Here is a 12,739-nt window from a genome sequence, read left to right on the forward strand (position 1 = left end):
CCCTTCTTCTCACATCCTTCTATTTATGGACTAACACTATTCCTTAATGCAAAATTCGAACTCCATCTTCTTTGATAAGTTCGAATTTTCTACTTCTGTCTTCTATTTTTCTTTTCCTCTGACACCTAAAGGAATCTCTATACTGTGACATAGAGGATTCCACATTTTCTTGTTCCCTTCTCTTTCTTATGAGCAGGAGCAATGACAAAAGCATTCTTGTTGAGGCTGATCTTGAACCTGAAAGGACCTTGAAGAGAAAGCTAAGAGAAGCCAAAGCACCACTCTCTGTAGAGGACCTAACAGAAATCTTCAAAAAAGAAGAACACATGGCAGCCGAAAACAACAATAATGCAAACAATGCAAGGAAGGTGCTGGGTGACTTTACTGCACCTACTCCCGACTTCTATGGGAGAAGCATCTCTATCCCTGCCATTGGAGCAAACAACTTTGAGCTTAAGCCTCAATTAGTTTCTCTAATGCAATAGAATTGCAAGTTCCATGGACTTCCATTGGAAGATCCTCATCAGTTCTTAGCTGAATTCTTGCAAATCTGTGACACTGTCAAGACTAATGGGGTTGACCCTGAGGTCTACAGACTTATGCTATTCCCTTTTGCTGTAAGAGACAGAGCTAGGACATGGTTGGACTCACAACCTAAAGAAAGCCTGGACTCATGGGAAAAGCTAGGCAATGCCCTCTTGGCAAAGTTCTTTCCATCTCAAAAATTGAGTAAGCTTAGAGTGGAAGTCCAAACCTTCAGACAAAAGGATGGAGAATCCCTCTATGAAGCTTGGGAAAGATACAAACAATTGATCAGAAAATGTCCATCTGACATGCTTTCTGAATGGAGCATCATAGGTATTTTCTATGATGGTCTCTCTGAACTATCCAAGATGTCTTTGGATAGCTCTGCTGGAGGATCTCTTCATTTGAAGAAGACGCCTACAGAAGCTCAAGAGCTAATTGAAATGGTTGCAAATAACCAATTCATATACACTTCTGAAAGGAATCCTGTGAACAATGGGACTAATCAGAAGAACGGAGTTCTTGAGATTGATACTCTGAATGCCATTCTGGCTCAGAACAAGATATTGATTCAACAAGTCAATTTGATTTCTCAAAATCTGTCTGGAATGCAAAATGCACCAAGCAGTACTAAGGATGCTTCATCTGAAGAAGAAGCCTATAATCCTGAGAACCCTTCAATGGAAGAGGTGAATTACCTAGGAGAACCCTATGGAAACACCTATAATTCTTCATGGAGAAATCACCCAAATTTCTCATGGAAGAATCAAGAGAGACCTCAACAAAGTTTCAACAACAATAATGGTGGAAGAAATAGGTTTAGCAATGGCAAGCCTTTTCCATCATCTTCTCAGCAACAGACAGAGAATTCTAAGCAGAATCCCTCTGACTTAGCAACTATGGTCTCTGATCTAATCAAAACCACTCAAAGTTTCATGACTGAAACAAGGTCCTCCATTAGGAATTTGGAGGCACAAGTGGGACAGCTGAGCAAGAAAATTACTGAACTCCCTCCTAGTACTCTTCCAAGCAATACAGAAGAAAATCCAAAAAGAGAGTGCAAGGCCATCAACATGGCCGAATTTGGAGAGGAAAGAGAGGAAGTGAACGCCACTGAGGAAAACCTCAGTGGGCGTGCACTGACCTCCATTGAGTTCCCCAATGAGGAACCATGGGAATCTGAGGCTCAAAATGAGACCATAGAGATTCCATTAGACTTACTTCTGCCTTTCATGAGCTCTGATGAGTATTCTTCCTCTGAAGAGGATGAGTATGTCACTGAAGAGCAAGTTGCTAAATACCTTGGAGCAATCATGAAGCTAAATGACAAGTTATTTGGAAATGAGACTTGGGAGAATGAACCTCCTTTGATCACCAAAGAACTGGATGACTTGTCTAGGCAGAAATTACCTCAAAAGAGACAAGATCCTGGGAAGTTTTCAATACCTTGTACCATAGGCACCATGACCTTCAAGAAGGCTCTGTGTGACTTAGGGTCAAGTGTAACCCTCATGCCTCTCTCTGTAATGGAGAAGCTAGGGATCTTTGAGGTACAAGCTGCAAGAATCTCACTAGAGATGGTAGACAATTCAAGAAAACAAGCTCATAGACTTGTAGAGGATGTTTTGGTGAAGATTGAACACCATTACATCCCTGCTGATTTCATAGTCCTAGAGACTGGGAAGTGCATGGATGAAACCATCATCCTTGGCAGACCCTTCCTAGCCACAGCAAAAGCTGTGATTGATGTTGATAGAGGCGAACTGATCATTCAAGTGAATGAAGAATCCTTTGTGTTTAAGGCTCAAGGATATCCCTCTGTCACCATGGAGAGGAAGCATGAAGAGCTTCTCTCAAATCAGAGTCAAACAGAGCCCCCACAGTCAAACTCTAAGTTTGGTGTTGGGAGGCCACAACCAAACTCTAAGTTTGGTGTTGAACCCCCACATTCAAACTCTAAGTTTGGTGTTGGGAGGTTCCAACATTGCTCTGAGCATTTGTGAGGCTCCATGAGAGCCCACTGTCAAGCTACTGACATTAAAGAAGCGCTTGTTGGGAGGCAACCCAATGTTATATTTTATCTATTTTCTTTTGTTATTTTATGTTTTCTATAGGTTGATGATCATGAGAAGTCACAAAATCAATTGAAAAAGTAAAAACAGAATGAAAAACAGGAAGAAAAATAGCACACCCTGGAGGAAGAACCCACTGGCGTTTAAACGCCAGTGAGGCTAGCAGTTGGGCGTTTAACGCCCAGTCTGGCACCATTCTGGGCGTTTAACGCCAGAAAGGGGCACCAGACTGGCGTTAAACGCCAGAAAAGGGCAAGAACCTGGCGTTAAACGCCAGGAATGGGCACCAGCCCGGCGTTTAACGCCAGAATTGGCTCAAAACACGTTTTTGCATGCCATTTGGTGCAGGGATGACTTTTCCTTGACACCTCAGGATCTGTGGACCCCACAGGATCCCCACCAACCCCACCACTCTCTCTTCTTCTTCACCCATTCACCAATCACCTCAATACCTCTTCCCCAAAAACCCTTCACCTACCAAATCCCATCTCTTTCTTCACCACTCACATCCATCCTTCATAAAACACCACTTCTCCCCCTCTTTGGCTGAACACAAAGCCATTCCCTTCTTCCTCATTTCTTCTTCTTCTACTCTCTTCTTTCTTCTTTTGCTCGAGGACGAGCAAACCATTTAAGTTTGGTGTGGTAAAAGCATTGCTTTTTGTTTTTCCATAACCATTTATGGCATCCAAGGCCGGAGAAACCTCTAAAAAGAGGAAAGGGAAGGCAAAAGCCTCCTCCTCCGAGTCATGGGAGATGGAGAGATTCATCTCAAGGGTGCATCAAGACCACTTCTATGAAGTTGTGGCCATGAAGAAGGGTCAACTTTGATCAAAGGTTGGACTAAGTCCTCATAGACATTTATGAAGAGGGCGTTCAATGAAAGAGAGATTCAAGAAGGAAGCCGGTTCAACTGAGAAGGCATGACCTCAAGCCCATCACTAAGAAAAGGATGGAGCAAACAAGAGACCCCTCTCATCTTGAGATCCCTGAGATGCCTCAAGAGATGCACTTTTCTCCACAAGACTATTGGGAGCAACTGAACACCTCCCTAGGAGAATTGAGTTCCAACATGGGACAACTAAGGGTGGAGCACCAAGAACATTCCATCCTCCTCCATGAAATTAGAGAAGATCAAAGAAACATGAGAGAGGAGCAACAAAGACAAGGAAGAGACATTGAGGAGCTCAAGCACTCCATAAGACCTTCAAGAAGAAGAACAAGCCGCCATCACTGAGGTGGACCCGTTCTTTAATCTCCTTGTTCTTTATTTTCTTGTTTTTCGAATTTTTATGCTTATGTTTGTCCATGTTTGTGTCTTATGATCATTAGTGTCTTAGTGTCTATGCCTTAAAGTTATGAATATCCTATGAATCCATCACCTTTCTTAAATGAAAACTGTTTTTATTACAAAAGAACAAGAAGTACAGGATTTCGAATTCATCTTTAAAACTAGCTTAATTGGTTTGATGTGGTGGCAATACTTTTTGTTTTCTGAATGTATGCTTGAACAGTGCATATGTCTTTTGAATTTGTTGTTCATGAATGTTAAAATTGTTGGCTCTTGAAAGAATGATGAAAAAGGAGACATGTTACTGAGGATCTGAAAAATCATAAAAATGATTCTTGAAGCAAGAAAAAGCAGTGAATACAAAAAAAAAAGAAGGAGAAAAACGAAAAGAAAAGAAAAAGAAAGAAATAAAGTTGTGATCCAAGGCAAAAAGAGTGTGCTTAAGAACCCTGGACACCTCTAATTGGGGACTTTAGCAAAGCTGAGTCACAATCTGAAAAGGTTCACCCAATTATGTGTCTGTGGCATGTATGTATCCGGTGGTAATACTGGAAGACAGAGTGCTTTGGGCCACGGCCAAGACTCAATAAGTAGCTGTGTTCAAGAATCATCATACTTAACTAGGAGAATCAATAACACTATCTGGATTCTGAGTTCCTAAAGAAGCCAATCATTCTGAATTTCAAAGGATAAAGTGAGATGCCAAAACTGTTCGGAGGCAAAAAGCTACTAGTCCCGCTCATCTAATGTGGAGCTAAGTTTCATTGATAATTTGGAGTCTATAGTATATTCTCTTCTTTTTATCTTATCTGATTTTCAGTTGCTTGAGGACAAGCAACAATTTAAGTTTGGTGTTGTGATGAGCGGATAATTTGTACCCTTTTAGGCATTGTTTTTAGTATGTTTTTAATAGTTTTAGTTGAGTTCTTAGTATATTTTTATTAGTTTTTAGTTAAAATTCACTTTTCTGGACTTTACTATGAGTTTGTGTATTTTTCTGTGATTTCAGGTATTTTCTGGCTGAAATTGAGGGACCTGAGCAAAAATCTGATCCAGAGACTGAAAAGGACTGCAGATGCTGTTGGATTCTGACCTCCCTGCACTCGAAGTGGATTTTCTGGAGCTACAGAAGCCCAATTGGCGCGCTCTCAACGGCGTTGGAAAGTAGACATCCTGGGCTTTCCAGCAATATATGATAGTCCATACTTTGCCCAAGATTTGATGGCCCAAACCGGCGTTCAAAGTCACCCTCAGAATTCCCAGCGTTAAACGCCGGAACTGGCACCAAAATGGGAGTTAAACGCCCAAACTGGCATAAAAGCTGGCGTTTAACTCCAAGAAGAGTCTCTACACGAAAAAGTTTCATTGCTCAGCCCAAGCACACACCAAGTGGGCCCGGAAGTGGATTTTTATGTCATTTACTCATCTCTGTACACCCTAGGCTACGAGTTTTCTATAAGTAGGACCTTTTACTATTGTATTGGAGAGCTTTTTGATCATGTTTTGATGATTGAACTCACTTTGGGAGGCTGGCCATTCGGCCATGCCTAGACCTTGTTCTTATGTATTTTCAACGGTGGAGTTTCTACACACCATAGATTAAGGTGTGGAGCTCTGCTGTACCTCGAGTATTAATGCAATTACTATTGTTCTTCTATTCAATTCCGCTTGTTCTTTGTCCAAGATATCACTTGTTCTTCAACTTGATGAATGTGATGATCCGTGACACTCATCATCATTCTCACCTATGAACAAGGTGACTGACAACCACTTTTGTTCTACAAGCAAACAAGGCTCTAGTGAATATCTCTTGGATTCCTGATACACGATGCATGGTTGATCGCCTGACAACCGAGTGCTCGCCTGACAAACGAGCCAGCCATTCCGTGAGATCAGAGTCTTCGTGGTATAGGCAAGAACTGATGGCGGCATTCAAGAGAATCCGGAAGGTCTAACCTTGTCTGTGGTATTCTGAGTAGGATTCAATGATTGAATGACTGTGACGTGCTTCAAACTCCTAGCAGGCGGGGCGTTAGTGACAGACGCAAAAGAATCACTGGATTCTATTCCGGCCTGACCGAGAACCGACAGCTGATTAGCCATATGCTGTGACAGAGCATAGGAACATTTTCACTGAGAGGATGGGAGGTAGCCACTGACAACGGTGAAACCCTACATAAGCTTGCCATGGAAAGGAGTAAGAAGGATTGGATGAAGACAGTAGGAAAGTAGAGAGACGGAAGGGAAGGCATCTTCATACGCTTATCTGAAGTTCCTACCAATGAATTACATAAGTACCTCTATCTTTATCTTTATGCTTTATTCGTATCTCACTATACCCATTTGAGTCTGCCTGACTAAGATTTACAAGGTGACCATATATAGCTTGCTTCATACCAACAATCTCCGTGGGATCGACCCTTACTCACGTAAGGTATTACTTGGACGACCCAGTGCACTTGCTGGTTAGTTGTGCAAAGTTGTGTAGAGATCACAATTTCGCGCACCATTGTTGTTGTGCTAGTTTGAGCTTATGCAGTAGAAGGTGTTAAAATTGTCATGGATCAGAGGCTCTGATACCACAAAAAGTATCAGAAACCATTAGAAAAAGGTTAGAGCAGATGAGAAAATTAGAGAGAGAAGAGAGAAGAGAGAATAAAAGAGAGAGAGAGAGAAAGTAAGTGAAAAAAGGAGTAATTGAATTGGTAGCTTAACTGAATCAGTTACAGAAGTTGCTATTTATAGACACAGAATAGATAATTCAGCTTAACTAACTGACTAACTGTCTAATTGAATGATTAGCTTATTGTACTAACTAACTGATAAATACACTATCTACCTAACAAATTAGACCCACTCAATCTCAATTCTAATATAATATTAGAGTCTATTCAATTCAATGTTATTGGGTATTCACTTACAAATTTTCATATTCCAGATAATCATTTCTAGACATGAAAGATATATACTGTTAAAAAATAACATCTTTAAAGAGTTTATAAATGTAAATCATTCTTCAACTAATAAACTAATTTTTAAAGTTAAATTAAATTCACTCATTCAATCTCAATTCTAATAATACATACTTAATTTTGCATGTATAATTCAGCACACAAGCAACAAATTTCTATTTTTATTTTTTTTATTTTGGAAGTAATAGTTACATATGTGTGATTAATTTTATTGCTCTTAACGGGCTGAAAAATGAAAATAACTGACTGGAAGGATCGTACTATTGTAGGCTTCATTTTATGCCAAATCCAACGTTTTAAATCCTAATTTTTTTTTTTTAAAAGCATTATTGTTAGCTAGGAAGTAGGAACAAATTAAAATGCTGCCAAATGTGGCCGATGATGAGTCTTTATAGCATATCTGTGCTCCCAACAATTATTGATCCTAGGAGGAGGCTTCTTCAAGAAAAAAGTGCATAATTGAATTTCTTAATAGAAAGGTGTTTTATCATTATAGATTACTTTCCAATGGATCGGAGGCCAATTTTGCATAACTTTAATTTGCTAAACAAAAATAAAACAAACAATGACAATTATTATATGTGCATGGCCTTAGCTTCCATATCCAGAAGATGCCTTGGAGCGAGGGTTCTTTCTCTCGACCCCTCTCAGAATCTGCTTTCAAGTTTCAATTATGAGGTGACTAAAGGCATCACTAATATAATCATGGTTTTTCTTTTATTTATTTTTTTGGATACGTGGCAAAATAAATAACAATAAAAATAAGAAATATATAATCAAATAATACTAAGAAGACAAAAAAAAACAGTCCAAATTTGTTTTATGTAATATCTATTAATTCTAGTAATAATTAATAAATATTAAATAATTCAAATTTTTGTTATTTTTTATTAATTTTTTTTGTTACAAAACATTTCTGATATATAATATAGGATAATTTACAAATGTTTCTGAAATACCAATATTTTATAAAGGGTAAAATATATTTTTTATTCTTGAAATTTGATAAAAGTTTTAAAAATACCTCTAAATTTTATTTTGTTTCAATTTTGTCCGAGAAGTTTTCGATTTGCATCAAATATACTCCTAATAGCAGCTAATTTTTCAAAAAATTTAAAACCAATTCAACAACAATTTTATAAGAATGTGCCCTCAACACAAGCAAATCAAGCATATTTTTCATGTATTATTGTTAGATTGGTCTTAAATTTTTTGAAAATTTAACCGTTGAGGATATCTTTGATGCAAATTGAACTTTTGGGACAAAATTAAAACAAAATAAAACTTAAGAATATTTTTAAAACTTTTACCAAACTTCAAGAACAAAAAGTATACTTTATTCTTTTATAAATTTTAACCGTTAATTTTAATTAATATATATTATATATTTTTATAATTAATTGATATTAACGACTAAAATTATTGAAATACTGGTATTTTAAGAATATTTAAAATTCTTCCTATAATATATATAATAAAAAAGGAGGGTCTCTTTTGCTTTCATTTGCTTATGTTCTTTCGCTTTCTTCTCCTAAAATGGCCAAAAGGTATACTTTAAAGAATAAAGGCCACATTGTTTGAGGATTTTTGTCAATTGGATCCTCTCTCCCATATATATGTTTGTAATTGATTTTATTTTTAAAATAAAATAAAATGAAATAGATAAACAGTTAATGATAAAAAAAAAAAAACATATAATGGGGTCATATATATTTATTTTTAAACATAATATAATTTGTATCCATTGAAAAAATTTAGCATATGCATGCATTACATACATAGCTCTTAAAACTTAGGATTCTAATTTGATAATTGATTGGTAGTGCCCAATATATATGGACCATGCATGGTCCTCCCTTGGGGAATTTCTTATACATATATGCTCTAATAAAATAAAGAAGAAAAAATATTTAAAGCTTGCTCTTTATTCCATTCACATATTTGGTATCTCGATCATTTAATTTTATGGTGCAAAAAGTAGTTGAAATGAAAAATACAATACAACAGTTAAAAAAATGTCAAATCATAAATAAAGTTAAATAGTGTAAGATATATGTTCTTAATTCTTAAAGGTTAGCTAGTTTATTTTGGGAAAAAATATAAAAATTTTATGTATATATTTTCACGTTAAACCCATCTATATACAGGGATAGATCTACACTTGTAGGTGTAGGGACATTTGCCCCCATTGATCCTTAGGAAAACAAAAGAAGCAGCTAATATATATATATATATATATATATATATATATATATATATATATATATATGGATGTATATATATTGTCTCCATTATTATAACAATGTGTTTGTTCCCACATTAAAAAAAAAAAAAGTTACCTTATTAAATTTTATGTTAGAGGTAAAAATAATTACGTTAATCAATATTAATACCACAAAGTGATGAAAGTAGTTATTATATTATATTAATAACTTTAATCAAGATTGAGATTAAAAAATTAAATAAAATCAAACCAACTGAAAAAATAAAATATAACATTAATAAATTTGAGATATATATATATATATATATATATATATATATTCATGTACTTTTCATCACACTTATATATGATAATAATTCTAGATCTTATATTTAAAAAATCAATATAATAGCTAGAATTTTAATTTTAGGTTTTTACATATAGCTGTTTTTAATTTTCTGTTCCGTCACTATATATAAAATCTTGGAATTTCTCCCTACCAAATGAAAGCTACCGAAGAATGCAAAGACCAAAATCTTGATGTGTGGGGTGGGTCCAAATTTGTGGAGGGCAAGGCAAATGCTCCACCTCTGTCAAAGTGCATAAAAGTAAATTACACAATTCTTTTTTTTTTTTGGAAGAAAAAAACACAATTCCTTAACTGAAAATGACAATAGCACTTATCAAATATAAATTCCTTTTGTTCCCAAGGACCATAATCTTTATATTCCTTTCTTCGTCTATTGTATTTCTCCGAGGGTTTCTTACGTGAAATAGTGTTTATTTTATGGTTCACTTTTTTTAAGCAATTTAAAAAAAAAAAAAGATAAATAGTTGAAATTTTATATCGAATTATTCAAATCCCTTTACCAATAAGATGTGAACATCGGTAATTCAATTAGTATTGACCGAGTTATGGCTTAATACAATTTTAAAATTGATTGACTATTAGGTTTTCTATTCAACAAAAAATATGGATTTGTTAGGTTCCGTTAGTGAATATTTTTGGGGGAAAAAACTCAAATCTAAAGCAAGATTGTTCCATTGAAGGGACTTGACAAATTAAAAGTTGTTATATCTTAAAAATGCACTCCTTTAAATTTATGTCTAACGTGTCTAATATCAGTTTAAACTTTTGATATAAGTCATTTTATGAGACGCTATATATATATTATAATTTTGCTATAACTAAAAAAATTTAGAATTCAATTATTAATATCAAGAAAAAAATTTTCAACATAAAACAAACTAACAAAACAAGAAATGTCTATAATAATTATGTTTCAAACCTAAAAAAGGTCGAGTAATAAGATGTATTAGAGATATATCATTATTAATGTATTTTTTAGTTATATCAATTTAAGTTTTTGAGTGAATAATTTCATAATGTATTAATGTATGTAACAATTCTAATTTTGTTTGTGTGTGTATGTATATATATAATTCTGAAATTACCATGATATATATGTATGCATTGCATTGGCCTTTACATAGTAGTAATGTAGTATATTATTACTCTTTAAATATAGTTGAACCTTCCAATCCTTATTAAACTAGTAGTTGATCCAATTTAATATCACCTCTGATTGCAAATTAAAACCTTCTTTAATTTGTTTGTCCTTCTTTTCTTATGTCATTATAGCACCAACTCCACTTAGATTTTGGCCTCACATAATACAGGGTCAACACTATTTATTTTAACTACATTAAGCTAATGAGCTAGCTAGCTAGGGATACAATACAAAAATAAGGGCTGAAAGCCAGTTCAAAAAATTTGAAAATCTATCCAAATGATTAAAATTGTTTATATTATTATTAGAGTTTTTTTTTTTAATTTATACTATTTTGTGAAAATCTAATTAGATTGAATTTAATTTGATTTGAGTATTCATATTTAAAATTAATCAAACCAAATTTGGATCAAATTGATCAATATTGTACTGTATAATTTACCATTATAGAGAATTTTATTTACTTATAGTCATTTTAATTCATGTACCATTATTTATATGATTGTTTTACACATATAAATAGATTATTTTTAGAAATAGTCACAATTAAAGTTAGGGATATATATATATATATATATATATATATATATATATATATATATATATATATATATATATATATATTGTAATTCTTGGGTGATAGATTATGGGCCACAATATATATTTTCGGGGAAGGAATAAATATAGATAATAAAAACTTCTGTCTAAAATAAAATTTTGTTTAATTTTCTATGTACTTTAAAAATGAGAATAATAAAATTAGGATAAACACACATTTCTAGTTTTTGTTGAAAGACATCGAACAAACCTAATTTTTTAAATCACCATTATTTGAACATATTATCATTTTATTTTTGTACTGACATACCATTATATGTTGACATTATATTTGCTAAAATTGGCATATTATCTAATAGGCAATAGTTTTTTCTCTCTCTCTCTCTCATGAGATTTTGTAATTTAATATATTAAAGATTAATTTGTTGTAAATTTAAATTTTATTTAAAAATTTAATATTGACCGATAATTATAATGTATAACATAAGGTAAAATTTAAATTTTTAAACTTATTTAAACGAATGAGTAAATTAATTATTTAACCAATTCACGGTAAAATATTGTCAAATTGTCACAAATAAAATCATAATTATTTTAAAAATATATTTTTTTAATTTATTAAAAAAGAAAGAAGAAAAATAAGGAAACAATATAATGATAAAGGAACCCACCACAGTTCCCTCTTTTTAATTAATTATTAAATAGTGATAAGTTGGCCCAAAGGTTGAAGGGTGGTCCTCTAACTCCATTTTCTATTTTGTTTTGTGGGGGCAATTCTGCCGCCACTGGACCACCGGCATGGTTTATTGCTTTTAATTATAAAACCTTTAACAAAATATTAAAAATATTACTATTCTACCATGAGTTAGAACTATCATCCATTATATTAACTAAACTAATTAATTATGGTATCTTAAACAAAAATTAATTTGCAAAGCTGTCCATGGCTAGCAAGTACTTTGTTGTTTATTGAGCTATGTGATATATGCTGACAGAAATATAAAATTATATTTTATAGATAAGATATAAATAAAAATATTATATTTAAAAATATTAAATTAATATATTTTGTATTTATATTTTAATAAAACAAATATAAAAATATTAACAAAAAATATATTTTATTTTATTTTATTATTTTTATTAATTTTTTATAATTATATTTTTTATTATTATATTTTTTAAATTTTTTAAACAAAAAAATAAAAATAAATTAGATTTTATTTAAATTTATCATTAAAAAAAATATAAAAATATTATTTTTTTATTTTTATTCTTTATGTCTTGTTCTTAATATCTTGTCTTATCATATTTTCAGAACTAAACACAGTCTTGATGGCATGCATGTTTGGACATTCTTTCTTTTTAAATTTAAGAAAAATTAATTACAAAAATTTTATATATTTTTAAACTCTGAAAAAAAAAATCTTTAATCTTTTGTCACAGGTAAATGAAAAAAAATCGAATAAAAACCTGTTAAATGAAAAATAATATTTATCCATGACGTCATTACAATGGGAAGGCAAACATCTCTCGCATGCAACATGGCCTCAATCATTAAATTATTATGATTATGTTTGATGAAAAGTGAAGCTAATTGAAAGTAA

The 12,739-nt window shown here is 32.9% G+C and overlaps 1 non-coding gene across 1 annotated transcript; it reads right to left on the bottom strand.

Annotated features, from left to right (window-relative positions):
* Positions 1–731: 731 nt before the first annotated feature.
* LOC130964218 (small nucleolar RNA R71) lies at positions 732–835 on the bottom strand. The gene has a single exon (XR_009080320.1). It is a non-coding gene; the product is annotated as a small nucleolar RNA R71 (small nucleolar RNA).
* Between the last annotated feature and the right edge of the window lie 11,904 nt (positions 836–12,739).

The sequence above is a fragment of the Arachis stenosperma genome, chromosome 2, assembly GCF_014773155.1.
Source record: "Arachis stenosperma cultivar V10309 chromosome 2, arast.V10309.gnm1.PFL2, whole genome shotgun sequence".
Taxonomy (NCBI): Eukaryota; Viridiplantae; Streptophyta; class Magnoliopsida; order Fabales; family Fabaceae; genus Arachis; species Arachis stenosperma.